We start from the raw sequence: 24,123 nt of genomic DNA, 5'->3' as shown, positions 1-24,123 counted from the left end.
ATCCAACTCTGGTCCAATCAAGCGGTGATTGCAAAGGGGTCATACAGTGTAAAATCACTTACAGTGCTATTTTAAGTTATTTCACAATTAGCATGAATCTTTTTTGATGATATTAGCAGATGTTGCAGCCCAGAGCGCCCTCTGCTGTTTGGCCTGGGTGATAAGCAGAAAAACAGCAGAATCCAATTTCCCTGCTGGAGGAAGTGACACCTGATGATAGTTGGATCAGTTCTACAGCTTAGTGATTTCTACCTTCTCTACATTGCTGGCATGTACAAAAGTGCATTTTATACAACTAGTATCTTATAGACAATTTAAAATAGTTGATACAATGTGAGTAGCTTTTTATGCATTATTTCGATGATTTCGAGTTTGAGCTGGATAAATAGGATTCATGATTCTAGTGAAAATATCTCACAAATTAATACCAATGATCTGTAGCATGGGTGGCCAACTTTAACAGTACGTGATAATTTAGCCTTTTGGCCACTTGCATAGAAGGTCAAACAGATGACTTTCAGTTTGGCCTGTGTTTACAATGTGGGATTTCTGCAATAACTAGGTCAAGAAAATGAAGGCACTGCTGTGATCCAAACTCAGTATGAGTTTGTATGAGAGAGGTGGTTTAACACACTAAGCCTCTGCATTAACTGGCGGGTGATGTGTTATGATCATTTTTTTGAATGAACATCAAACATACAGGAAACATCTGAAGAACCTTGGTCAAAGACCTCACAAGATACAGGAAACATCTGAAGAAGGTTGGTCAATAGATTTCCTAATTAATAGGTGGAATCAACCAAGTTTAAGATCTCACAAGATATAGGAAACATCTGAAGAAGGTTGGTCAATAGATTTCCTAATTAATAGGTGGAATCAACCAAGTTTAAGATCTCACAAGATAAAGGAAACATCTGAAGAAGGTTGATCAATAGATTTCCTAATCAATAGATGGAATCAACCAAGTTTAAGATCTCACAAGATACAGGAAACATCTGAAGAAGGTTGGTCAATAGATTTCCTAATTAATAGGTGGAATCAACCAAGTTTAAGATCTCACAAGATACAGGAAACATCTGAAGAAGGTTGGTCAATAGATTTCCTAATCAATAGATGGAATCAATTAAGTCAAAGATCTTTTACCTCCAACCACCAATACCTTTCGTCCCCAGTCTGTAGCTTGAAGCTTAGAAAGCCTAGCTACTTTGCAATCTTCCTGCCTTGACAGGAACATTATTCGGGCTAAGCATGAAAAGATGTGTCTAATTGACCCAAGACACAGTTCCACACTTTGATAGGAAGCGGCCGTTGCTTGGTTGGTAGGCATACACTTGCCAGGAGACTGACATCTGCATGTAAAACAGGCTGGGAGTTTTCAGAGGAACCATGCTTTAACGGGCAGATACCTACAGAGAACAGACATGGGTAAGAGAGCCAAAGGCACGCTCTAGCCATTCCCCGCAAGCTTTAAAGGGAGAAGGCAGGCATTGCTGAGAGATGTTGTGTTATCCTTAAAAAGCCTAGGGCTCGTCCAGGATTTGAACCCGGGACCTCTCGCACCCGAAGCGAGAATCATACCCCTAGACCAACGAGCCAGACGTTGCACTTTTGGGGATGAACCAGCCCTGAGATGCACGGCCCAGCAACATGATTGAAATCACAAGACTGCACCATGTACCCCTCACTGAATATGCCTGTTGTAAACCAGAGTCTTGTCTTCTTTCCACATTGCATCTTTTATGCCTTTCATCCACCAGAATGGTACTTCTGCATGTTACCCTGGTGATGGATGCATCTGCTCCTTGAGGGAAAAAGTTTTAGAACCTCCCTTTTGCAGGAGAACATTTCCCCTATATTTTTTCACAGAAAGTCCTTTTTATCTGTGAAATGGCTTCTTTGTAGTAGTCCTTTAGTAGGAGTTAGTCCTCTCGCAAGGAAATCAGATCCTTCTCCTGGAGCCCTAGAACATAATCTAGTCCAGTCCTGGCACTAAAGTTCCAATAGCCAAACCTTTGTGCGCTTTTGCCCTCAGATTTATGTCTGTACATTATCCTCCAACTTAAGGTGGCCATACACAGGCCGATTTTAGCTGCCAGTATTGGTCCGATATCCTCCCTGTATGTTCTTTTCAACATTGTAAAATTGTACAGTATGGCATATACAAGTAGGGCTTTATAAACATATAAATGAAATATCAACCATTAGGGCTGCCAGGTTGGCCTGTGTATGGGCACATTAGCAGCACAGGGTGGGGCATTTGTAAATGAAACAATCTAATAAAGGCAGGCACTGCTGAGAGTCGAACTCAGGATCTCCTGTTTACTAAACAGGCGCTTTAACCAACTAAGCCACAGCGCCACCTGCTGTAAGGCATATTTTATTAATGTCTTATAGAATTCAGTTTTTTACTTTTTAAAATTTGTATAAATCTCAAGGACAGGATAGCTGAAAGCATCTATTAATTTACAAATGTTACTCACTTTGAAAGATTCAGAAATTCATAACAAAGTCTTGATTCAGGTGTGAGCCTTGCTCCTGGGCAGGCGTGAGCAGCGCTCATTAGCAAAACCAAATCAACAACCTGAACACATCCTTTATTTAAGTTGAAGTTGAGTTAGTGCCCAGGTTGGAATCCAGATCAGCAGGGGTTACATTGTGCTACACATATCTGCATAAATGCCTAATTATCTAAACAACTAAGCATTATAAGGACTCTCGCTGTGAACAGGATTCGAACCTGTGCAGGGAAACCCCATTGGATTTCGAGTCCAACGCCTTAACCACTCGGCCATCACAGCCAGTCTGTCCCATAGAGAAACTAACTCAGTACAGATAGGTAAGCGGCACATAGACCTATCCCCTCCTTGGAGTTGCAGCAGGAGGCGCTGTGGCTTAGTTGGTTAAAGCGCCTGTCTAGTAAACAGGAGATCCTGAGTTCGACTCTCAGCAGTGCCTGCTCTTTTCATTTTCTTCAACCTCAAACTTGGAAGTACGAGCTTCCCGCCTGTGGGCAATTTCTCTCACTAGCAGCCTTACAAAAGATGATGTCGGTATGGTAGGCTAAAGAAAGGAGTCAAACTAAAATGGCCGCTGGGAAATTTCAAAGCGACATGCAAATAAGCAGAAGCGTGACTCCTTTGGCGATACGAAGGGAATAACGGAGGAGCATTTAGCTGCCCTTGTAGAAAGGTGCACACTTGTAGCTCACTGAATTTACAGGCAAGGGAGAAAGAAGTTGCAGAATGGGGCATCAGTGTGCTTATTTCTCTTTCTGTCCGCGGGCTCTGCCCCAACCGGTTGGCGCTGTGGCTTAGTTGGTTAAAGCGCCTGTCTTGTAAACAGGAGATCCTGAGTTCGACTCTCAGCAGTGCCTGCCTTCTTCCTTTAAAGCTTGCGGGGAGCGGCTAGAGCGTGCCTTTGGCTCTCTTGCCCATGTCTGTTCTCTGAACGTATCTGCCCGTTAAAGCATGGTTCCTCTGAAAACTCCCAGCCTGTTTTACAGGCAGATGTCAGTCTCATGGCAAGTGTATGCCTACCAACCAAGCAACGGCCGCTTCCTATCAAAGTGTGGAACTGTGTCTTGGGTCAATTAGACACATCTTTTCATGCTTAGCCCGAATAATGTTCCTGTCAAGGCAGGAAGATTGCAAAGTAGCTAGGCTTACTGAGCTTCAAGCTACAGCCTGGGGATGAAAGGTATTCTCTTACTTCTCTATAAGCTAAAGACAATGTAACCCAGATCCTATCACTATGAGTGGAACTGATGGGCTACTATAAAAAGAATTTACAGTGAAGAAATGACGCTTGTGTGGCTTTTTCGCATTTTTAGTGCAAAAATCCCTAATGCACCCATGTATTGCTTTATAGCACCTTGTGAGATCTTTGACTTGGTTGATTCCATCTATTGACTAGGAAATCTATTGACCAACCTTCTTCGGATGTTTCCTATATCTTGTGAGGTCTTTAACTTGGTTGATTCCATCTATTAATTAGGAAATCTATTGACCAACCTTCTTCAGATGTTTACAGTATCTTGTGAGATCCTTTACTTGGTTGATTTAACCTATTAATTAGGAAATCTATTGACCAACCTTCTTCAGATTTTTCCTGTATCTTGTGAGATCCTTTACTTGGTTGATTTAACCTATTAATTAGGAAATCTATTGACCAACCTTCTTCAGATGTTCCCTGTATGTTTGTTGTGGTTTAGTCGGTAAAACCACCTCTCTCGTACGCTGAATATCCTGGAGTTTGAATCTCAGCAGTGCCTTTGTTTTCTTGACATCTTTATTGCACAAATCCCACATTACATACACAGGCCAACCTGGAAGTCATCTGACCTTCTAACCAAGTGGCCAAAAGGCTGAATGGTCAAATATTGTGAAAGTTGGCCACCATAGCGACAGATCGATGGTATTAATTTGTGAGATATTTTCACTAGAATCATGAATTCTATTTACCCAGCTAAAACAAAATAATGCATAAAAAGCAACTCAAATTTTAGCAACTATTTCAAATTGTCTATAAGATACTAGTTGTATAAAATGCACTTTTGTACATGCCAGCAATGTAGAGAAGGTAGAAATCACTAAGCTCTAGAACTGATCCAACTATCGTCAGGTGTCACTTCCTCCAGCAGGGAAATTGGATTCTGCTGTTTTTTCTGCCCACCACCCAGGCCAACCAGCAGAGGGCGCTCTGGGCTGCAACATCTGCTAATATCATCAAAAAAGATTCATGCAAACTGTGAAAGTACTTACAATAGCTCTGTAAGTGATTTTACACTGTATGTCCCCTTTGCAATCACCGCTTGATTGGACCAGAATTGGATTTTTGGAATTTTTTTTAAAATCTGCTTTTCCCTCACTTTCACAGGTCTATGTGCCACTTACCTATCTGTACTGAGTTAGTTTCCCTATGGGACGTGATGGCCGAGTGGTTAAGGCGTTGGACTCGAAATCCAATGGGGTTTCCCTGCACAGGTTCGAATCCTGTTCACAGCGAGAGTCCTTATAATGCTTAGTTGTTTAGATAATTAGGCATTTATGCAGATATGTGTAGCACAATGTAACCCCTGCTGATCTGGATTCCAACCTGGGCACTAACTCAACTTCAACTTAAAAAAACTCAGAGTAACACAATTTCAACAGTTTATATTTCTGTATTTGCCATGATGCAATCAGTTGATAATACCCAAAAACACTAACTCACAAATGGTCTTAAAAAGTATTCCTCATCCATTTAGCTAAGGGCTGGCTAAATACCAAGCTCTACGTTGAATATACGTCTTTGCGCTTACTCTTGAAATTTCAGCAAAATTAGCTTTCAACTATCCCATGCTTTTAATTTACATTTTTTAAAATGTATTTGCTGATTTGCTTCAGTAATTGATATTCAGCCCTAATATTCAGGAAATCTTTTTTTTATTAAACCAAAACTTGCCCCCAAGTGAGGAATTCAAAAATAACTCCCTGGTTTGGGGGCACTGAGAGAAACATCCAAGGGGTTGGGGAGCAGCATGTTGCCCCTGAGCCACTGGTTGGGGATCCCTGGGTTAGAGAGTCTCTTCCTCTGTCTATTATTTATTGTTTATGACGCTTATCTTTTGCCTACCATACCGACATCATCTTTTGTAAGGCTGCTAGTGAGAGAAATTGCCCACAGGCGGGAAGCTCGTACTTCCAAGTTTGAGGTTGGGGGAAACGAAAAGGGCAGGCACTGCTGAGAGTCGAACTCAGGATCTCCTGTTTACTAGACAAGCGCTTTAACCAACTAAGCCACAGCGCCACCTGAGGAGGCGTTAAGAAATGTATGCAATATTTTCTATTCAGTGTTTGAATTTGGTCTTATAGCTCTTGTAAATCTCAAGGACAGGATAGTTGAAAGTGTCTATTTAATTACAAATGTTACTCACTTTTGAACACTGAGCTCAACACTAAGTATTCACATTAGGGCTTGGTATACAGTGGGGGGTTAACAACAGACAACCAGGATGGCCGAGTGGTTAAGGCGTTGGACTTAAGATCCAATGGATGTATATCCACGTGGGTTCCAACCCCACTCCTGGTAAATGTTTTAAAGTCTCATATATAAGGCTCCTTACTTGGGCAATTGGGCATAATCACCTGCTTCAGTGCAAATGCTTTCAAGTGGGATTTCCCAAACAAGCAAAGCTCCCCATGCTAGATACTGTCCAACGTTACAGCACTTTCTATAATACACTGCAAGCGCATCAGCCACAAGTGAGAAATCATTATGGAATATGGAATAATTTCAAAATGTTTTCCAGGGGTTAATCTGCCTGCTTTTAACATTACCAATGGGCATGAGCATTAACCACGCTCATCCCTGAATACTACTCTTGGAGCACTAGAACATTATCTGGCCCAGTCCCAGCACTTAAGGGCCAATGCCCAAACCTTTGGGCACTTTTGCTCAGCCCAGAATATGCCAGTAGGGTTTTATAAACAGAGCAGCACAGGGTGGGGCATTTGTAACTGAAACAATCTAATAAAGGCAGGCACTGCTGAGAGTCGAACTAAGGATCTCCTGTTTACTAGACAGGCGCTTTAACCAACTAAGCCACAGCGCCAGACTACAGCCTCTGTCAAGGGCATAAAAATGAAAAATGGGCAAATTCAGAAGATTGCACCAAGATCGGGATTATTGGGCAAGTATTACTTGCTGTTAAACTCTCGAGATATCTGTTAGACAGGTGGATAATTAAGAAGAAGAAGGCCTTGATTGAAACATATTTGTCAGCTCTGCATTAAAACTCATGACAAATTCTTGATTCAGGTGTGAGCCTTGCTCCTTGGCAGGCGTGAGCAGCGCTCATTAGCAAAACCAAATCAACAACCTGAACACATCCTTTATTCCCAAGGAATTTCCCCCCAACGCACATGTTTTACCTCCAACCACCAATACCTTTCGTCCCCAGTCTGTAGCTTGAAGCTCAGTAAGCCTAGCTACTTTGCAATCTTGACAGGAACATTATTCGGGCTAAGCATGAAAAGATGTGTCTAATTGACCCAAGACACAGTTCCATGCTTTGATAGGAAGCGGCCGTTGCTTGTTTGGTAGGCATACACTTGCCAGGAGACTGACATCTGCATGTAAAACAGGCTGGGAGTTTTCAGAGGAACCATGCTTTAACGGGCAGATACCTACAGAGAACAGACATGGGTAAGAGAGCCAAAGGCACGCTCTAGCCATTCCCCGCAAGCTTTAAAGGGAGAAGGCAGGCACTGCTGAGAGATGTTGTGGTATCCTTAAAAACCCTAGGGCTCGTCCGGGATTTGAACCCGGGACCTCTCGCACCCTAAGCGAGAATCATACCCCTAGACCAACGAGCCAGATGGTACACTTTTAGGGATGAACCAGCCCTGAGATGCACGGCCCAGCAACATGATTGAAATCACAAGACTGCACCATGTACCCCTCACTGAATATGCCTGTTGTAAACCAGAGTCTTGTCTTCTTTCCACATTGCATCTTTTATGCCTTTCATCCACCAGAATGGTACTTCTGCATGTTACCCTGGTGATGGATGCATCTGCTCCTTGAGGGAAAAAGTTTTAGAACCTTCCTTTTGTAGGAAAACATTTCCCCTATATTTTTTCACAGAAAGTCCTTTTTATCTGTGAAATGGCTTCTTTGTAGTAGTCCTTTAGTAGAAGTTAGTCCTCTCGCGAGAACTCGCGACGGCCAAAGCGCTTCTTTGGGTGCACAGACCGTGCCATCTTTGTGCCAGTCTTGCTGATAGAAGACTGGTATGCATCGTCACTTAGATTTTCCATACTATGCCATCACACATGGCTTAGAGAAAGCTTGCTTAAGTATTATTCACTGTTTTAGCAATAAGAGCACAGGTTGGTCAAATGCATGGGGTTATAAAGCAGTCAACAAGGATGGGATTCAAACCCACACGTGCAGAGCACAAGGGATTAACAGCCCATCGCCTTAACCACTCGGCCACCTCGCCTTGTGTTTGGGTGTAGCTCCCTGTGACAGGTATCATCTGATATTTCCTTTTTTAACATCAGCCTTATGTGCTGCTTTCTGTTTACAGGGAGCTACTGAGTGTAGAGAAGCCCCAATCCCACTGATAGTAGCTGCTATATTACCCAGCTAAACCAGCCCTCATGGGCTTCCCACCCAAACTTGCTCCTCCTGCTTTTACATTACCAATGGGCATGAGCATTAACCCCGCTCATTCAGCACGCTGCCTTTGGGTTATCTTGGACCACCCTTACCCGCTGTCTTTCTCGCATCTGAAACTTTTCTCACTGCTCCTTAACTCTATCCCTGAATTCCTCCGTAGGGAACACTCTCTCAAACTATTCAAAAAGGAAATCAGATCCTTCTCCTGGAGCCCTAGAACATAATCTAGTCCAGTCCTGGCACTAAAGTTCCAATAGCCAAACCTTTGTGCGCTTTTGCCCTCAGATTTATGTCTGTACATTATCCTCCAACTTAAGGTGGCCATACACAGGCCGATTTTAGCTGCCAGTATTGGTCCGATATCCTCCCTGTATGTTCTTTTCAACATTGTAAAATTGTACAGTATGGCATATACAAGTAGGGCTTTATAAACATATAAATGAAATATCAACCATTAGGGCTGCCAGGTTGGCCTGTGTATGGGCACATTAGCAGCACAGGGTGGGGCATTTGTAAATGAAACAATCTAATAGAGGCAGGCACTGCTGAGAGTCGAACTCAGGATCTCCTGTTTGCTAGACAGGCGCTTTAACCAACTAAGCCACAGCACCACCTGCTGTAAGGCATACTTTATTAATGTCTTATAGAATTCAGTTTTTTACTTTTTAAAATTTGTATAAATCTCAAGGACAGGATAGTTGAAAGCATCTATTAATTTACAAATGTTACTCACTTTGAAAGATTCAGAAATTCATAACAAATTCTTGATTCAGGTGTGAGCCTTGCTCCTGGGCAGGCGTGAGCAGCGCTCATTAGCAAAACCAAATCAACAACCTGAACACATCCTTTATTTAAGTTGAAGTTGAGTTAGTGCCCAGGTTGGAATCCAGATCAGCAGGGGTTACATTGTGCTACACATATCTGCATAAATGCCCAATTATCTAAACAACTAAGCATTATAAGGACTCTCGCTGTGAACAGGATTCGAACCTGTGCAGGGAAACCCCATTGGATTTCGAGTCCAACGCCTTAACCACTCGGCCATCACAGCCAGTCTGTCCCATAGGGAAACTAACTCAGTACAGATAGGTAAGCGGCACATAGACCTATCCCCTCCTTGGAGTTGCAGCAGGAGGCGCTGTGGCTTAGTTGGTTAAAGCGCCTGTCTAGTAAACAGGAGGTCCTGAGTTCGACTCTCAGCAGTGCCTGCTCTTTTCATTTTCTTCAACCTCAAACTTGGAAGTACGAGCTTCCCGCCTGTGGGCAATTTCTCTCACTAGCAGCCTTACAAAAGATGATGTCGGTATGGTAGGCAAAAGAAAGGAGTCAAACTAAAATGGCCGCTGGGTAATTTCAAAGCGACATGCAAATAAGCAGAAGCGTGACTCCTTTGGCGATACGAAGGGAATAACGGAGGAGCATTTAGCTGCCCTTGTAGAAAGGTGCACACTTGTAGTTCACTGAATTTACAGGCAAGGGAGAAAGAAGTTGCAGAATGGGGCATCAGTGTGCTTATTTCTCTTTCTGTCCGCGGGCTCTGCCCCAACTGGTTGGCGCTGTGGCTTAGTTGGTTAAAGCGCCTGTCTTGTAAACAGGAGATCCTGAGTTCGACTCTCAGCAGTGCCTGCCTTCTTCCTTTAAAGCTTGCGGGGAGCGGCTAGAGCGTGCCTTTGGCTCTCTTGCCCATGTCTGTTCTCTGAACGTATCTGCCCGTTAAAGCATGGTTCCTCTGAAAACTCCCAGCCTGTTCTACATGCAGATGTCAGTCTCATGGCAAGTGTATGCCTACCAACCAAGCAACGGCCGCTTCCTATCAAAGTGTGGAACTGTGTCTTGGGTCAATTAGACACATCTTTTCATGCTTAGCCCGAATAATGTTCCTGTCAAGGCAGGAAGATTGCAAAGTAGCTAGGCTTACTGAGCTTCAAGCTACAGCCTGGGGATGAAAGGTATTCTCTTACTTCTCTATAAGCTAAAGACAATGTAACCCAGATCCTATCACTATGAGTGGAACTGATGGGCTACTATAAAAAGAATTTACAGTGAAGAAATGACGCTTGTGCGACTTTTTCGCATTTTTAGTGCAAAAATCCCTAATGCACCCATGTATTGCTTTATAGCACCTTGTGAGATCTTTGACTTGGTTGATTCCATCTATTGACTAGGAAATCTATTGACCAACCTTCTTCGGATGTTTCCTATATCTTGTGAGGTCTTTAACTTGGTTGATTCCATCTATTAATTAGGAAATCTATTGACCAACCTTCTTCAGATGTTTACAGTATCTTGTGAGATCCTTTACTTGGTTGATTCTACCTATTAATTAGGAAATCTATTGACCAACCTTCTTCAGATGTTTCCTGTATGTTTGTTGTGGTTTAGTCGGTGAAACCACCTCTCTCGTACGCTGAATATCCTGGAGTTTGAATCTCAGCAGTGCCTTTGTTTTCTTGACATCTTTATTGCACAAATCCCACATTACATACACAGGCCAACCTGGAAGTCATCTGACCTTCTAACCAAGTGGCCAAAAGGCTGAATGGTCAAATATTGTGAAAGTTGGCCACCATAGCGACAGATCGATGGTATTAATTTGTGAGATATTTTCACTAGAATCATGAATTCTATTTACCCAGCTAAAACAAAATAATGCATAAAAAGCAACTCAAATTTTAGCAACTATTTCAAATTGTCTATAAGATACTAGTTGTATAAAATGCACTTTTGTACATGCCAGCAATGTAGAGAAGGTAGAAATCACTAAGCTCTAGAACTGATCCAACTATCGTCAGGTGTCGCTTCCTCCAGCAGGGAAATTGGATTCTGCTGTTTTTTCTGCCCACCACCCAGGCCAACCAGCAGAGGGCGCTCTGGGCTGCAACATCTGCTAATATCATCAAAAAAGATTCATGCAAACTGTGAAAGTACTTACAATAGCACTGTAAGTGATTTTACACTGTATGTCCCCTTTGCAATCACCGCTTGATTGGACCAGAATTGGATTTTTGGAATTTTTTTTAAAATCTGCTTTTCCCTCACTTTCACAGGTCTATGTGCCACTTACCTATCTGTACTGAGTTAGTTTCCCTATGGGACGTGATGGCCGAGTGGTTAAGGCGTTGGACTTGAAATCCAATGGGGTTTCCCTGCACAGGTTCGAATCCTGTTCACAGCGAGAGTCCTTATAATGCTTAGTTGTTTAGATAATTAGGTATTTATGCAGATATGTGTAGCACAATGTAACCCCTGCTGATCTGGATTCCAACCTGGGCACTAACTCAACTTCAACTTAAAAAAACTCAGAGTAACACAATTTCAACAGTTTATATTTCTGTATTTGCCATGATGCAATCAGTTGATAATACCCAAAAACACTAACTCACAAATGGTCTTAAAAAGTATTCCTCATCCATTTAGCTAAGGGCTGGCTAAATACCAAGCTCTACGTTGAATATACGTCTTTGCGCTTACTCTTGAAATTTCAGCAAAATTAGCTTTCAACTATCCCATGCTTTTAATTTACATTTTTTAAAATGTATTTGCTGATTTGCTTCAGTAATTGATATTCAGCCCTAATATTCAGGAAATCTTTTTTTTATTAAACCAAAACTTGCCCCCAAGTGAGGAATTCAAAAATAACTCCCTGGTTTGGGGGCACTGAGAGCAACACCCAAGGGGTTGGGGAGCAGCATGTTGCCCCTGAGTCACTGGTTGGGGATCCCTGGGTTAGAGAGTCTCTTCCTCTGTCTATTATTTATTGTTTATGACGCTTATCTTTTGCCTACCATACCGACATCATCTTTTGTAAGGCTGCTAGTGAGAGAAATTGCCCACAGGCGGGAAGCTCGTACTTCCAAGTTTGGGGTTGGGGGAAAAGGGCAAGCACTGCTGAGAGTTGAACTCTGGATTTCTAGGGCTGTTTTGCCCCCAATAAGGGGTAATTATATCTTAGTTGGGATCAAGTACAGGTACTGTTTTATTATTACAGAGAAAAGGGAATCATTTAACCATGAAATAAACCCAATAGGGCTGTTCTGCCCCCAATAAGGGGTAATTATATCTTAGTTGGGATCAAGTACAGGTACTGTTTTATTATTACAGAGAAAAGGGAATCATTTAACCATTAAATAAACCCAATAGGGCTGTTCTGCCCCAATAAGGGGTAATTATATCTTAGTTGGGATCAAGTACAGGTACTGTTTTATTATTACAGAGAAAAGGGAATCATTTAACCATGAAATAAACCCAATAGGGCTGTTCTGCCCCCAATAAGGGGTAATTATATCTTAGTTGGGATCAAGTACAGGTACTGTTTTATTATTACAGAGAAAAGGGAATCATTTAACCATTAAATAAACCCAATAGGGCTGTTCTGACCCCAATAAGGGGTAATTATATCTTAGTTGGGATCAAGTACAGGTACTGTTTTATTATTACAGAGAAAAGGGAATCATTTAACCATGAAATAAACCCAATAGGGCTGTTCTGCCCCCAATAAGGGGTAATTATATCTTAGTTGGGATCAAGTACAGGTACTGTTTTATTATTACAGAGAAAAGGGAATCATTTAACCATGAAATAAACCCAATAGGGCTGTTCTGCCCCCAATAAGGGGTAATTATATCTTAGTTGGGATCAAGTACAGGTACTGTTTTATTATTACAGAGAAAAGGGAATCATTTAACCATTAAATAAACCCAATAGGATTGTTCTGCCCCAATAAGGGGTAATTATATCTTAGTTGGGATCAAGTACAGGTACTGTTTTATTATTACAGAGAAAAGGGAATCATTTAACCATTAAATAAACCCTGTCTGTCTGCCCTGTGTATTATTCCCCACATTTTTCACAAGAGATCAGATAGATCCCATTATGTGTATTGTAGTTAATCTTTTGCTTCTTCTTAAATATTTTTCCAGTAAAGTTAGAGATAGTATCTCCTTCCTTAATAAATTCGCAAGTTATACATCTACAAGGACCACGTCTAAAAGTACCTTTAAATCTAAGCCATATTTTATTTTCCTTGGATGGAACATGAATATCACTTAGAGACAACATATTCCCAAGACTATGGGATATTCTAGAAACAAGACAACAGCCCATTTGTAAATCCTTATTGAATAAAGGATCAGTTTGTAAAATAGCCATATTTTTCTTAATAACCCTCACTGCCTCGTTATATTGTATTGTCAGTACACAGGTTACAGGATTATCTGAGCCTTTTTTAGTGGAGCACAAAGAAGAAGGAGACTCAGACAGATTCCCAATAGACAAATCCTGTAAAGTTTTAATAACTAACGTAACTTGAGATACAGAGGTTTTAGACAAAGAAGAAGGCAGAGATAAAGAGGAGGAAATATCAATGGAAGGTTTCTTTCTTTCCATATCGCTTATAGCAGAATGCCGAGCCTGGCTATAGAAAAGCCCTAATTAAATCAGCCATCAAATAACCGCGTCTCAGTAGTCAATCCCATAATTCACAGGACTTCAATAAGAAATCATTAAAGTTAGAACACAGCCATCTAAGGCGGAGAAACTGTAATAAAATATCTTTGTATGTATCACAGGTTGTGCCTTATATACAATAATCATAATTAGTGATGAGCAGATGGTGTTCCCCAGGCATGGATCCACAACGAATCTCTGCATTTTGCCCTTGGTGGACTTTTTCATGAAACTTGAATGAAAATTTGCCTTGAAAAAATTAGACCGTGTCAAAAAAAGTAAAAATTGGCGCAGTCATATAATAATGGGTTTGTCTGCATTATAACCATACACTCACCCCAAACTGCACAGCAGCAACTTGCACAGGTACCTGTATTGTATGCGTTACTAACAGGGTCCCACCCATCCAATCCCCAATAACACAAGCGACGAGGATGGGATTCGAACCCACGCGAGCAGAGCACAATGGATTAGCAGCCCATCGCCTTAAAGGAACAGTAACACCAAAAAATCAAAGTGTATAAAAGGAACTACAGTATAATGTACTGTTGCCCTGCACTGCTGCAACTGGTGTATTTGCTTTAGAAACATTACTATAGTTTAGTAAATGAAGCTGCTGTGTAGCCATGGGGGCAGCCATTTAAAAGAGAAAAGGCACAGGCTACATAGCAGATAACGGATAAGCTCTGTAGAATACAATGGTGTTTTATCTGTTATCTGCTATGTGCCTGTGCCTTTTCTCCTTTGAATGGCTGCCTCCATGGCTACATAGCAGCTTATTTATATAAATTATAGTAGAATTTCTGAAGCAAATGTGAAAATTTCATCAGTGCAGGGCAACAGTGCATTGTATTATGATTACTTAAAAACATTTTTATTTTTTGGTGTTACTGTTCCTTTAAAGGAAAAGTAACACTAAAAAATTTTTTAAAAATCTATTCTACCCTCCCCCAATAATTGGCCTATCCTGAAAACCATTTGTTATTTTGAATGCTTTAGTAGAAAATACCTGTAAAAAACTTGGCTCCCGGTCATTTGAACAAAGGCGATACAGCGATGCCGGGAAAGTTTCAGGGGAAGCGTTCACTATGAGGCGATCGATTGATCGAGCCTAGCCTTCCTTATGTATAGGAAGGAGTCAGGCTAGGCTCAATCAATCGATCGCCGCATAGTTGATGCATCCCCTGAAACTTTCCCTGCATCGCTGTATCGCCTATGTTCAAATGACAGGAAGCTGAGTTTTTTGCAGGTATTTTCTACTAAAGCATTCAAAATAACAAATGGTTTTCAGGATAGGGCAATTATTAGGGGAGGGTAGAATAGATTTTTTAGTTAAAAATTTTTAGTGTTACTTTTCCTTTAACCACTCGGACACCTCGTCTGTGCCCAAGTTGGAATCCCAATCAGCAGGGGTTACATTGTGCTTCACATATCTGCATAAATGCCCAATTATCTAAACAACTAAGCATTATAAGGACTCTCGCTGTGAACAGGATTCGAACCTGTGCAGGGAAACCCCATTGGATTTCGAGTCCAACGCCTTAACCACTCGGCCATCACAGCCAGCCTGTCCCATAGGGAAACTAACTCAGTACAGATAGGTAAGCGGCACATAGACCTGTGAAAATAAGGGAAAAGTAGATGTTAAAAAAAATTCCAAGAATCCAATTCTGGTCCAATCAAGCGGTGATTGCAAAGGGGACATACAGTGTAAAATCAGTATATAGAGTATATAGATTGTAAGCTCTACGGGGCAGGGACCTCCATCCTCTTGTGTCTTTGACTCTTAACTTATTGCAACTGTATTTATCTTGTATTTATTGTTATACTTTGTATTTATCTATTATTATCTTAATAACCCCCCTGTTTGTATGAATGTACTGTACTGTACAGCGCTGCGTACATAAAATAAAGATATAAATCCATACAAATCACTTACAGTGCTATTTTAAGTTATTTCACAATTTGCATGAATCTTTTTTGATGATATTAGCAGATATTACCGCCCAGAGTGCCCTCTGCTGGTTGGCCTGGGTGATGGCCAGAAAAAACAGCAGAATCCAATTTCCCTGCTGAAGGAAGTGACACCTGACGATTGTTGGATCAGTTCTAGAGCTTAGTGATTTCTACCTTCTCTACATTGCTGGCATGTACAAAAGTGCATTTTATACAACTCGTATCTTATAGACAATTTCAAATAGTTGATACAATGTGAGTAGCTTTTCATGCATTATTTCGATAGTTTTAGCTGGATAAATAGGATTCATGATTGATGATATGGATAGTTAACATGATTAACACATTAATGGGGATACTCAGACTGAAACTGATCCTTTTACATTGACAACAGTCTGACCCTGAATAACAATAGGACGTGGGATCACAAAAAGTGGGTTAAAATGTTAATTTAGAACAGAAAATCATTGAATGACAAATAGACAATCTTTTGAAGACTGTCCTACATCACTACACTTTCTCTTTAATGACATAAAGTGACTTTACCAAGTTTTGCCAGTTTAACTCCATCTTTCTGAATCTGATGTTATGAACACAAGCAAAGTTGCAAAAGGTCTCAAATTGTTGAATTTTACATGTTTAGATGAAATTTTCTCGACAAACTCTTACTTGTCCTTCTCTAAGACATCGTTGGTTAGATCTTACAATGAAAAGGCCAAGTAAAACACAACTTTTATAACTGCCAGGTAATTTTATCACTGTCATCCTTGTTCATAGGTTCCAAAATAAAAGTGGGGATCTACATAGCAATACATTGCCAGTGGCAATCTAACTCCAACCACCAATACCTTTCGTCCCCAGTCTGTAGCTTGAAGCTCAGTAAGCCTAGCTACTTTGCAATCTTGACAGGAACATTATTCGGGCTAAGCATGAAAAGATGTGTCTAATTGACCCAAGACACAGTTCCACACTTTGATAGGAAGCGGCCGTTGCTTGGTTGGTAGGCATACACTTGCCAGGAGACTGACATCTGCATGTAAAACAGGCTGGGAGTTTTCAGAGGAACCATGCTTTAACGGGCAGATACCTACAGAGAACAGACATGGGCAAGAGAGCCAAAGGCACGCTCTAGCCATTCCCTGCAAGCTTTAAAGGAAGAAGGTAGGCACTGCTGAAAGTTGAACTCAGGATCTCCTGTTTACAAGACAGGCGCTTTAACCAACTAAGCCACAGCGCCACTCATGTGATGTTTGAGGAGGATATGCAATATTTTATAAAAGTCTTGGTTTTTACATTTGATCTTAAAACTCATGTAAATCCCATTGACGGGATAGTTGAAAGTGTCTATTTATTTACAAATGTTACTCACTTTTGAAGATTGAGCTCAACTCTCAGTATTCAATTCAGGGCTTGGTATACAGTGCCTTTGCAGGCAACACACAACCAGGATGGCTGAGTGGTTAAGGCGTTGGACTTAAGATCCAATGGATGTATATCCGCGTGGGTTCCAACCCCACGCCTGGTAACAGTTTTAAAATCTCATATATAAGTGTGTGTAGGTTTGAATTCTGTCCTTGTTGTTGGGGACTGAAAAGTCATCCTGATAGTAAGGCGTTGCAAGCTTCTTAATTCTCAGGAATTAATATTCAGCTCAATTAACACCCGCAAAACGTTTTGGAAATTGCCCATATTATTCCATAATGATTTCTCACTTGTGGCTGATGCGCTTGCAGTGTATTATAGAAAGTGCTGTAACGTTGGACAGTATCTAGCATGGGGAGCTTTGCTTGTTTGGGAAATCCCACTTGAAAGCATTTGCACTGAAGCAGGTGATTATGCACAATTGCCCAAGTGAGGAGCCTTATATATGGGATTTTATAACTTTACCAGGAGTGGGGTTTGAACCCACGCGGATATACATCCATTGGATCTTAAGCCCAACGCCTTAACCACTCGGCCATCCTGGTTGCGTTTTGCTCTTAAAGGCACTGTATACCAAGCCCTAATAAGAAAACTTAGAGTTGAGCTCAATCTTCAAAAGTGAGTAACATTTGTAAATGAATAAATGTTTTTAACTTTCCTGTCCTTGAGATTTACATGAGTTTTAAGACCAAATGTAAAAACTGAATTCTCAATAAGACCTTTCGAAAATATTGTATCCCGTCCTTAAGTTCCAGCAGGAGGCGCTGTGGCTTAGTAGGTTAAAGCGCCTGTCTAGGAAACAGGAGATCCTGAGTTCGACTCTCAGCAGTGCCTGCCCTTTTCGCTTCAGTCAACCCCAAACTTGGAAGTACGAGCTTCCCGCCTGTGTGCAATTTCTCTCACTAGCATGCCTTTGAAAAGATGATGTCGGTATGGTAGGCAAAAGAAAGGAGTCAAACTAAAATGGCTGCTGGGAAATTTCAAAGCGACATGCAAATAAGCAGAAGCGTGACTCTTTTGGCGATACGAAGGGAATAACGGAGGGGCATTTAGCTGTCCCTTTAGCTGCCCTTGTAGAAAGGTGCACACTTGTAGCTCACTGAATTTACAGGCAAGGGAGAAAGAAGTTGCGGAATGGGGCATCAGTGTGCTTATTTCTCTTTCTGTCCACGGGCACTGCCCCAACCGGTTGGCGCTGTGGCTTAGTTGGTTAAAGCACCTGTCTAGTAAACAGGAGATCCTGAGTTTAACTCTCAGCAGTGCAAACCCACAAAAAATATCGGTGGTTGGAGGAAGGTAAAATGTGCGTTGGGGGGAAATTCCTTGGTAATAAAGGATGTGTTCAGGTTGTTGATTTGGTTTTGCTAATGAGCGCTGCTCACGCCTGCCAAGGAGCAAGGCTCACACCTGAATCAAGAATTTGTCATGAGTTTTAAGGCAGAGCTGACAAATATGTTTCAATCAAGGCCTTCTTCTTCTTAATTATCCACCTGTCTAACAGATATCTCGAGAGTTTAACAGCAAGTAATACTTGCCCAATAATCCTGATCTTGGTGCAATCTTCTGCATGTGCCCATTTTTTATTTTTATGCCCTTGACAGAGGCTGTAGTCTGGCGCTGTGGCTTAGTTGGTTAAAGCGCCTGTCTAGTAAACAGGAGATCCTGAGTTCAACTCTCAGCAGTGCCTGCATTTAGTAGATTGTTTTATTTACAAATGCCCCACCCTGTGCTGCTAATGTGCCCATACACAGGCCAAGACGTAATGGTTGAAATTTCAGTTATATCTTTGTATACACTGTATAAATTATTACATTTCTTCCGTCAGTATCGGAGTCACAATCACAGCAAGGAGGCAGGCACCATTTTCTGACGATGTTAAAGGTAATATCAAACTTACCCAAAATGTATTTCCCAGGACTGGGACATGGGCTGAATTTGTTCCCCCCTTTATCTGCAGATGGTATGAAGCTGGGAACTGGCTCAGAGATAGGGTATTGGGGAAGAAGGCATTTATGGCTTCCTACAACTTCCTGTGACTTTTCTAGGAGCCTTAAGCAATTTCTTCCCAGAATCCTGTTATGACTTAAAAGGTCTACAAGGAGTTGGGTTGATACCCATGCGGATATACATCCAATGGATCTTAAGCCCAATGCCTTAACCACTGTCTGAATCTCATGCTATAAAAACAACCACAACTGAGTGACATTGCTTTATAATATTGGCTCGATAGTTCCAGTCATAATCATAGGATCTGGCATTTATTGAAATCAAACTACACAGCAGCAACTTGCACCAAGTAGTACAGGTAACAGCAGATTTGCAAGGAGCTTGAGATGCCTTACTAACAGGATGGACATGGTGCAGTCTTGTGATTTCAATCATGTTGCTGGGCCATGCATCTCAGGGCTGGTTCATCCCCAAAAGTGCAACGTCTGGCTCGTTGGTCTAGGGGTATGATTCTCGCTTCGGGTGCGAGAGGTCCCGGGTTCAAATCCCAGACGAGCCCTAGGCATTTTAAGGATACCACAACATCTCACTGAAGTTCTGCAAGGATTCATGCAGGTGCAAGTCCAAAAAACTCTCCCGCGACCCCTAACAACAGAAGGTGCTGGAATTCAAAGAACAGTTGCTGAAAATGGCAATGCATTGGCAGATTAATTCAGCACTTTGGACTGACCCACCACGATCCAAAAGGAACGCTCGAGGGTCTGTGAAAATGCACCCATGCTGTCCCATACCTTCCCAAGTGGTCAGGCAATACCTACAACATGGTTGAAATTGCACAACCCAACCCGGGAAAAATCAAATCCAGCACCACTGGAATACAGCATGGTTTTATTGTAGGCATGTACGTGGTTACGTAGCATAGAAATTAGAAGGGGTCTTGGGACAAGTTGCCGCTTTTTTTGAGCCCAAGCGCCGCAAGACGACAATGGCAACATTTTATAAACAAATAATCTTCCATTTGCTACTTACCAGCTTACTTGCTGTTTGTCCGCAAGTGGTCCAAAAATGCTCCCATCCACCTGAAGCACTCCTCCCCACTGGAGGAAAAAAACACAGCCTGAAGGAGAAGAGCTCAGATTTTTTTCATAGAGGGGGAAAAGGTCGCCATACCGGCAGGAAATTAGTAAGGGCCCAACAGCATTTTTCAGGTGTTTGGTTAATGGCATTATGGGTGGGATTTTGTCAGCCACCTAATAAATAACCTTGCTTAACATATCTAAATATTTTATTTTGCAAAGCTTTGCGCATCAATTAAACAAACATCCATGGCTAGCACCTCCCCTCAATTTGCCTTGCATGCCAAAACCAGCTGGGACACCTTAGTAGCAGGCATGTACAATTGGCTCGTTATCTAAACAGTCGGGCTTTGTAAAACTCCACGCTGTGAACAGGATTCGAACCTGTGCAGGGCAACCCCATTGGATTTCGAATCCAACGCCTTAACCACTCGGCCATCACAGCCATTCCGGGCGCGGGCCTTTGTCGGCGGCCACTGCACGCAATACATCATATTACGAGCACCAATTTTCCCCCTCCGTCCAAAACACGTAAAAGCGCAGCATCCCATGGGCGCTGTGGCTTAGCTGGTTAAAGCGCCTGTCTCGTAAACAGGAGATCCTGAGTTCAAATCTCAGCAGTGCCTTTGTTTAAGTGACTGGCCCTACATCCTCCACCAGGTATGAGACAGCCCCCTAAAAACCCCAGTGCCCTTCCCATGCAAATCTCATCCTCAGGCTGGAAAAGCAGGTCCCTCTCATACAAAAGGCGGGCGTACATCGACCCCTTCCCCCACCTGGTTCAAGTAGTCTAATAAACTAGTCGTAGGAAGTATAAGTATGAAAGCAAGGTCCGCTATTTCTGGGCACTGTATGTCAACATAGACCCTGGGATGTACCCATTAATGAAGAAGAAATAGGGTGGGCAACATAACAAATGCAATGGCTGGCACCCTGTCTCTCCCCTGAGCAGAAGAGGCATCCTCTGAATGAGTTTGAGAGATCGCTTCCCGGATGCTCAAGCCAAGACGAGGTGGCCGGCAGCACAGCTTGAGTGAAGATAAGGTGGCCAAGTGGTTAATTCAATGGACTGCTAATCTATTGTGCTCTGCACACGTGGGTTTGAATACCGTCCTCATCGAGAACCCTATAACTCCTTGTATTTGTTCAGCTCTTAGTTATCTTATTAATTAACTTGCATATCTTAACCCAGTATGGTACAATTGCAAATGTATGGGACCCACATCAGAATTACATCTCCAACATCTCTCAGAAGTGGCTGGGAAGAATTTGTGCAGTTTCTCAGGTACGTAGCACAACCTAGTGGTTATTCTGTATAACTTCTCTCTTACCCAAGAGCAGGGATCCCAAACCAGTGGCTCAGGGGCAACATGTTGCTCCCCAACCCCTTGGATGTTGCTCCCAGTGGCCTCAAAATTGGTGCTTTTTTTTGAATTTCTGGTAAGGAGGCAAATTGAGTTTGTATAAAAACCAAGTATAATGCCAAACAGAGCCTTCTGTAGGCTGCCAGTCCCCATAGGGGATATCAAGTAGTCAATTAAAACAGACCTCATGGTCATCCCACCCAAACTTTGTCTTGAATTCTGTCCCTGAATTCCTCCGTAGGGAACACTCTCTCAAACTATTCAAAAAGCAAAACAGATCCTTTTCCTAGAGCCCTAGAACAGGCACTTTAACCAACTAAGCCACAGCACCTCCAGCTGCAGCTCTGTGAAGTATATGCAATATTTTCTAAAGGTCTAGTTGAGTATTTAATTTTTACATTTGATTTTAAAACTCGTGTAAATTTCAGGGACAGGATAGTTGAAAGCATCTATTTTTTTCCAAATCTTTCTTTATTGAATTTCTTATAACAAATAGAGGGAGGTACAGAAAAAAAGAGGGAAAAGCAATCAGAATTGCATCTCCAACATCTCTCAGAAGTGGCTGGGAGGAATTTGTGCAGTTTCTCAGGTACGTAGCACCACCTAGTGGTTATTCTGTATAACGCCTCTCTTACCCCAGAGCAGTGATCCCCAACCAGTGGCTCAGGGGCAACATGTTATTTTTTACTTTCTGGTAAGAAAGCAGAGGAGAGTCCTGAGACAAAAGCTTTTTTTTTTTTTTAGAGAAGGTCACTTTGCGGTCTTTCCTGTGTCCGCTCTGTGTCACAATGCCCGCTCGTTTATCTGTTCCAGTAGCTTTGGTTTCAATTTCTCCTGCCGAAGCTTCCGATTCCCAGCTCTGACGCGCCCCTGCCACCTTATACCTATAATCCCATTAGCAGCACAGGGTGGGGCATTTGTAAATGAAACAATCAAATAAAGGCAGGCACTGCTGAGAGTCGAACTCAGGATCTCCTGTTTACTAGACAGGCACTTTAACCAACTAAGCCACAGCGCCAACCGGAGGGGATCTTTCTACAAGGGCAGCTAAAGGCTACTCCGTTATTCCCTTCGTATCGCCAAAGGAGTCACGCTTCTTCTTAATTCCATGCCGCTTTGAAATTTCCCAGCGGCCATTTTAGTTTGACTCCTTTCTTTTGCCTACCATACTGACATCATCTTTTCAAAGGCATGCTAGTGAGAGAAATTGCACACAGGCGGGAAGCTCGTACTTCCAAGTTTGAGGTTGACGGAAACAAAGAGAGCAAGGCACTGCTGAGAGTCGAACTCAGGACCTCCTGTTTACTAGACAGGCGCTTTAACCAACTAAGCCACGGTGTACAAGTACATTTAGAAATGTATGCAATATTTTCTATTCAGTTTTTACATTTGGTCTTTTAGCTCATGTAAATCTCAAGGACAGGATAGTTGAAAGCATCTATTTATTTACAAATGTTACTCACTTTTGAACACTGAGCTCAACACTAAGTATTCACATTAGGGCTTGGTATACAGTGGCCGGCTAACAACAATTAACCAGGATGGCCGAGTGGTTAAGGCGTTGGACTTAAGATCCAATGGATGTATATCCGTGTGGGTTCCAACCCCACTCCTGGTAAGAGTTTTAAAGTCCCATATATAAGGCTCCCCACTTGGGCAATTGTGCATAATCACCTGCTTCAGTGCAAATGCTTTCAAGTGGGATTTCCCAAACAAGCAAAGCTCCCCATGCTAGATACTGTCCAACGTTACAGCACTTTCTATAATACACTGCAAGCGCATCAGCCACAAGTGAGAAATCATTATGGAATATGTATATATATTTCAAAATGTTTTCCAGGGATTAATTGGGCTGAAAATTGGGCACCTCCTGCTTTTAACATTACCAATGGGCATGAGCTTTAACCCCGCTCATCCCTGAATCCCTCCATACTACTCTTGGAGCACTAGAACATTATCTGGCCCAGTCCCGGCACTTAAGGGCCAATGCCCAAACCTTTGTGCACTTTTGCTCAGCGCAGAATATGCCAGTAGGGCTTTATAAACAGAGCAGCACAGGGTGGGGCATTTGTAACTGAAACAATCTAATAAAGGCAGGCACTGCTGAGAGTCGAACTCAGGATCTCCTGTTTACTAGACAGGCGCTTTAACCAACTAAGCCACAGCGCCAGACTACAGCCTCTGTCAAGGGCATAAAAATAAAAAATGGGCACATGCAGAAGATTGCACCAAGATCAGGATTATTGGGCAAGTATTACTTGCTGTTAAACTCTCGAGATATCTGTTAGACAGGCGGATAATTAAGAAGAAGAAGGCCTTGATTGAAACATATTTGTCAGCTCTGCATTAAAACTCATGACAAATTCTTGATTCAGGTGTGAGCCTTGCTCCTTGGCAGTCGTGAGCAGCGCTCATTAGCAAAACCAAATGCATCTGCATGTAGAACAGGCTGGGAGTTTTCAGAGGAACCATGCTTTAACGGGCAGATAAGTTCAGAGAACAGACATGGGTAAGAGAGCCAAAGGCATGCTCTAGCCGCTCCCCGCAAGCTTTAAAGGAAGAAGGCAGGCACTGCTGAGAGTCGAACTCAGGATCTCCTGTTTACAAGACAGGCGCTTTAACCAACTAAGCCACAGCGCCCCTCATGTGATGTTTGAGGAGGATATGCAATATTTAAGTCTTGGTTTTTACATTTGATATTAAAAATCATGTAAATCCCATTGACGGGATAGTTGAAAGTGTCTATTTAT

The 24,123-nt window shown here is 42.1% G+C and overlaps 25 non-coding genes across 25 annotated transcripts; 13 read left to right on the top strand and 12 right to left on the bottom strand.

Annotated features, from left to right (window-relative positions):
• Positions 1–1,523: 1,523 nt before the first annotated feature.
• On the bottom strand, positions 1,524–1,595 carry trnap-cgg. Its single transcript has one exon. It is a non-coding gene; the product is annotated as a tRNA-Pro (tRNA).
• Positions 1,596–2,716: 1,121 nt separating this feature from the next.
• Positions 2,717–2,798, bottom strand: trnas-cga. Its single transcript has one exon. It is a non-coding gene; the product is annotated as a tRNA-Ser (tRNA).
• An 83-nt stretch (positions 2,799–2,881) lies between these two features.
• On the top strand, positions 2,882–2,955 carry trnat-agu. Its single transcript has one exon. It is a non-coding gene; the product is annotated as a tRNA-Thr (tRNA).
• Positions 2,956–3,299: 344 nt separating this feature from the next.
• Positions 3,300–3,373, top strand: trnat-ugu. The gene has a single exon. It is a non-coding gene; the product is annotated as a tRNA-Thr (tRNA).
• Positions 3,374–4,921: 1,548 nt separating this feature from the next.
• On the top strand, positions 4,922–5,003 carry trnas-cga. Its single transcript has one exon. It is a non-coding gene; the product is annotated as a tRNA-Ser (tRNA).
• A 983-nt stretch (positions 5,004–5,986) lies between these two features.
• On the top strand, positions 5,987–6,069 carry trnal-uaa. Its single transcript has one exon. It is a non-coding gene; the product is annotated as a tRNA-Leu (tRNA).
• Positions 6,070–7,283: 1,214 nt separating this feature from the next.
• Positions 7,284–7,355, bottom strand: trnap-agg. The gene has a single exon. It is a non-coding gene; the product is annotated as a tRNA-Pro (tRNA).
• Positions 7,356–7,902: 547 nt separating this feature from the next.
• Positions 7,903–7,984, bottom strand: trnan-guu. The gene has a single exon. It is a non-coding gene; the product is annotated as a tRNA-Asn (tRNA).
• Positions 7,985–8,700: 716 nt separating this feature from the next.
• trnat-agu lies at positions 8,701–8,774 on the bottom strand. Its single transcript has one exon. It is a non-coding gene; the product is annotated as a tRNA-Ala (tRNA).
• A 358-nt stretch (positions 8,775–9,132) lies between these two features.
• On the bottom strand, positions 9,133–9,214 carry trnas-cga. The gene has a single exon. It is a non-coding gene; the product is annotated as a tRNA-Ser (tRNA).
• An 83-nt stretch (positions 9,215–9,297) lies between these two features.
• trnat-agu lies at positions 9,298–9,371 on the top strand. Its single transcript has one exon. It is a non-coding gene; the product is annotated as a tRNA-Thr (tRNA).
• Positions 9,372–9,715: 344 nt separating this feature from the next.
• On the top strand, positions 9,716–9,789 carry trnat-ugu. The gene has a single exon. It is a non-coding gene; the product is annotated as a tRNA-Thr (tRNA).
• Positions 9,790–11,256: 1,467 nt separating this feature from the next.
• On the top strand, positions 11,257–11,338 carry trnas-uga. The gene has a single exon. It is a non-coding gene; the product is annotated as a tRNA-Ser (tRNA).
• A 3,751-nt stretch (positions 11,339–15,089) lies between these two features.
• On the bottom strand, positions 15,090–15,171 carry trnas-cga. Its single transcript has one exon. It is a non-coding gene; the product is annotated as a tRNA-Ser (tRNA).
• A 1,835-nt stretch (positions 15,172–17,006) lies between these two features.
• trnal-uaa lies at positions 17,007–17,089 on the top strand. Its single transcript has one exon. It is a non-coding gene; the product is annotated as a tRNA-Leu (tRNA).
• Positions 17,090–17,448: 359 nt separating this feature from the next.
• On the bottom strand, positions 17,449–17,531 carry trnal-uaa. The gene has a single exon. It is a non-coding gene; the product is annotated as a tRNA-Leu (tRNA).
• Positions 17,532–17,746: 215 nt separating this feature from the next.
• Positions 17,747–17,820, top strand: trnap-agg. The gene has a single exon. It is a non-coding gene; the product is annotated as a tRNA-Pro (tRNA).
• A 779-nt stretch (positions 17,821–18,599) lies between these two features.
• Positions 18,600–18,673, top strand: trnat-agu. The gene has a single exon. It is a non-coding gene; the product is annotated as a tRNA-Thr (tRNA).
• Positions 18,674–19,420: 747 nt separating this feature from the next.
• On the top strand, positions 19,421–19,492 carry trnap-cgg. The gene has a single exon. It is a non-coding gene; the product is annotated as a tRNA-Pro (tRNA).
• Positions 19,493–20,372: 880 nt separating this feature from the next.
• Positions 20,373–20,454, bottom strand: trnas-cga. The gene has a single exon. It is a non-coding gene; the product is annotated as a tRNA-Ser (tRNA).
• Positions 20,455–20,561: 107 nt separating this feature from the next.
• trnat-cgu lies at positions 20,562–20,635 on the top strand. The gene has a single exon. It is a non-coding gene; the product is annotated as a tRNA-Thr (tRNA).
• Positions 20,636–22,317: 1,682 nt separating this feature from the next.
• On the bottom strand, positions 22,318–22,391 carry trnat-agu. Its single transcript has one exon. It is a non-coding gene; the product is annotated as a tRNA-Thr (tRNA).
• Positions 22,392–22,908: 517 nt separating this feature from the next.
• Positions 22,909–22,991, top strand: trnal-uaa. Its single transcript has one exon. It is a non-coding gene; the product is annotated as a tRNA-Leu (tRNA).
• A 477-nt stretch (positions 22,992–23,468) lies between these two features.
• Positions 23,469–23,542, bottom strand: trnat-agu. The gene has a single exon. It is a non-coding gene; the product is annotated as a tRNA-Thr (tRNA).
• Positions 23,543–23,939: 397 nt separating this feature from the next.
• On the bottom strand, positions 23,940–24,013 carry trnat-ugu. Its single transcript has one exon. It is a non-coding gene; the product is annotated as a tRNA-Thr (tRNA).
• Positions 24,014–24,123: the final 110 nt, after the last annotated feature.

This window comes from Xenopus tropicalis, chromosome 3 (genome assembly GCF_000004195.4).
Source record: "Xenopus tropicalis strain Nigerian chromosome 3, UCB_Xtro_10.0, whole genome shotgun sequence".
NCBI lineage: Eukaryota > Metazoa > Chordata > Amphibia > Anura > Pipidae > Xenopus > Xenopus tropicalis.
This window is presented reverse-complemented; position numbering and strand designations above follow the sequence as displayed.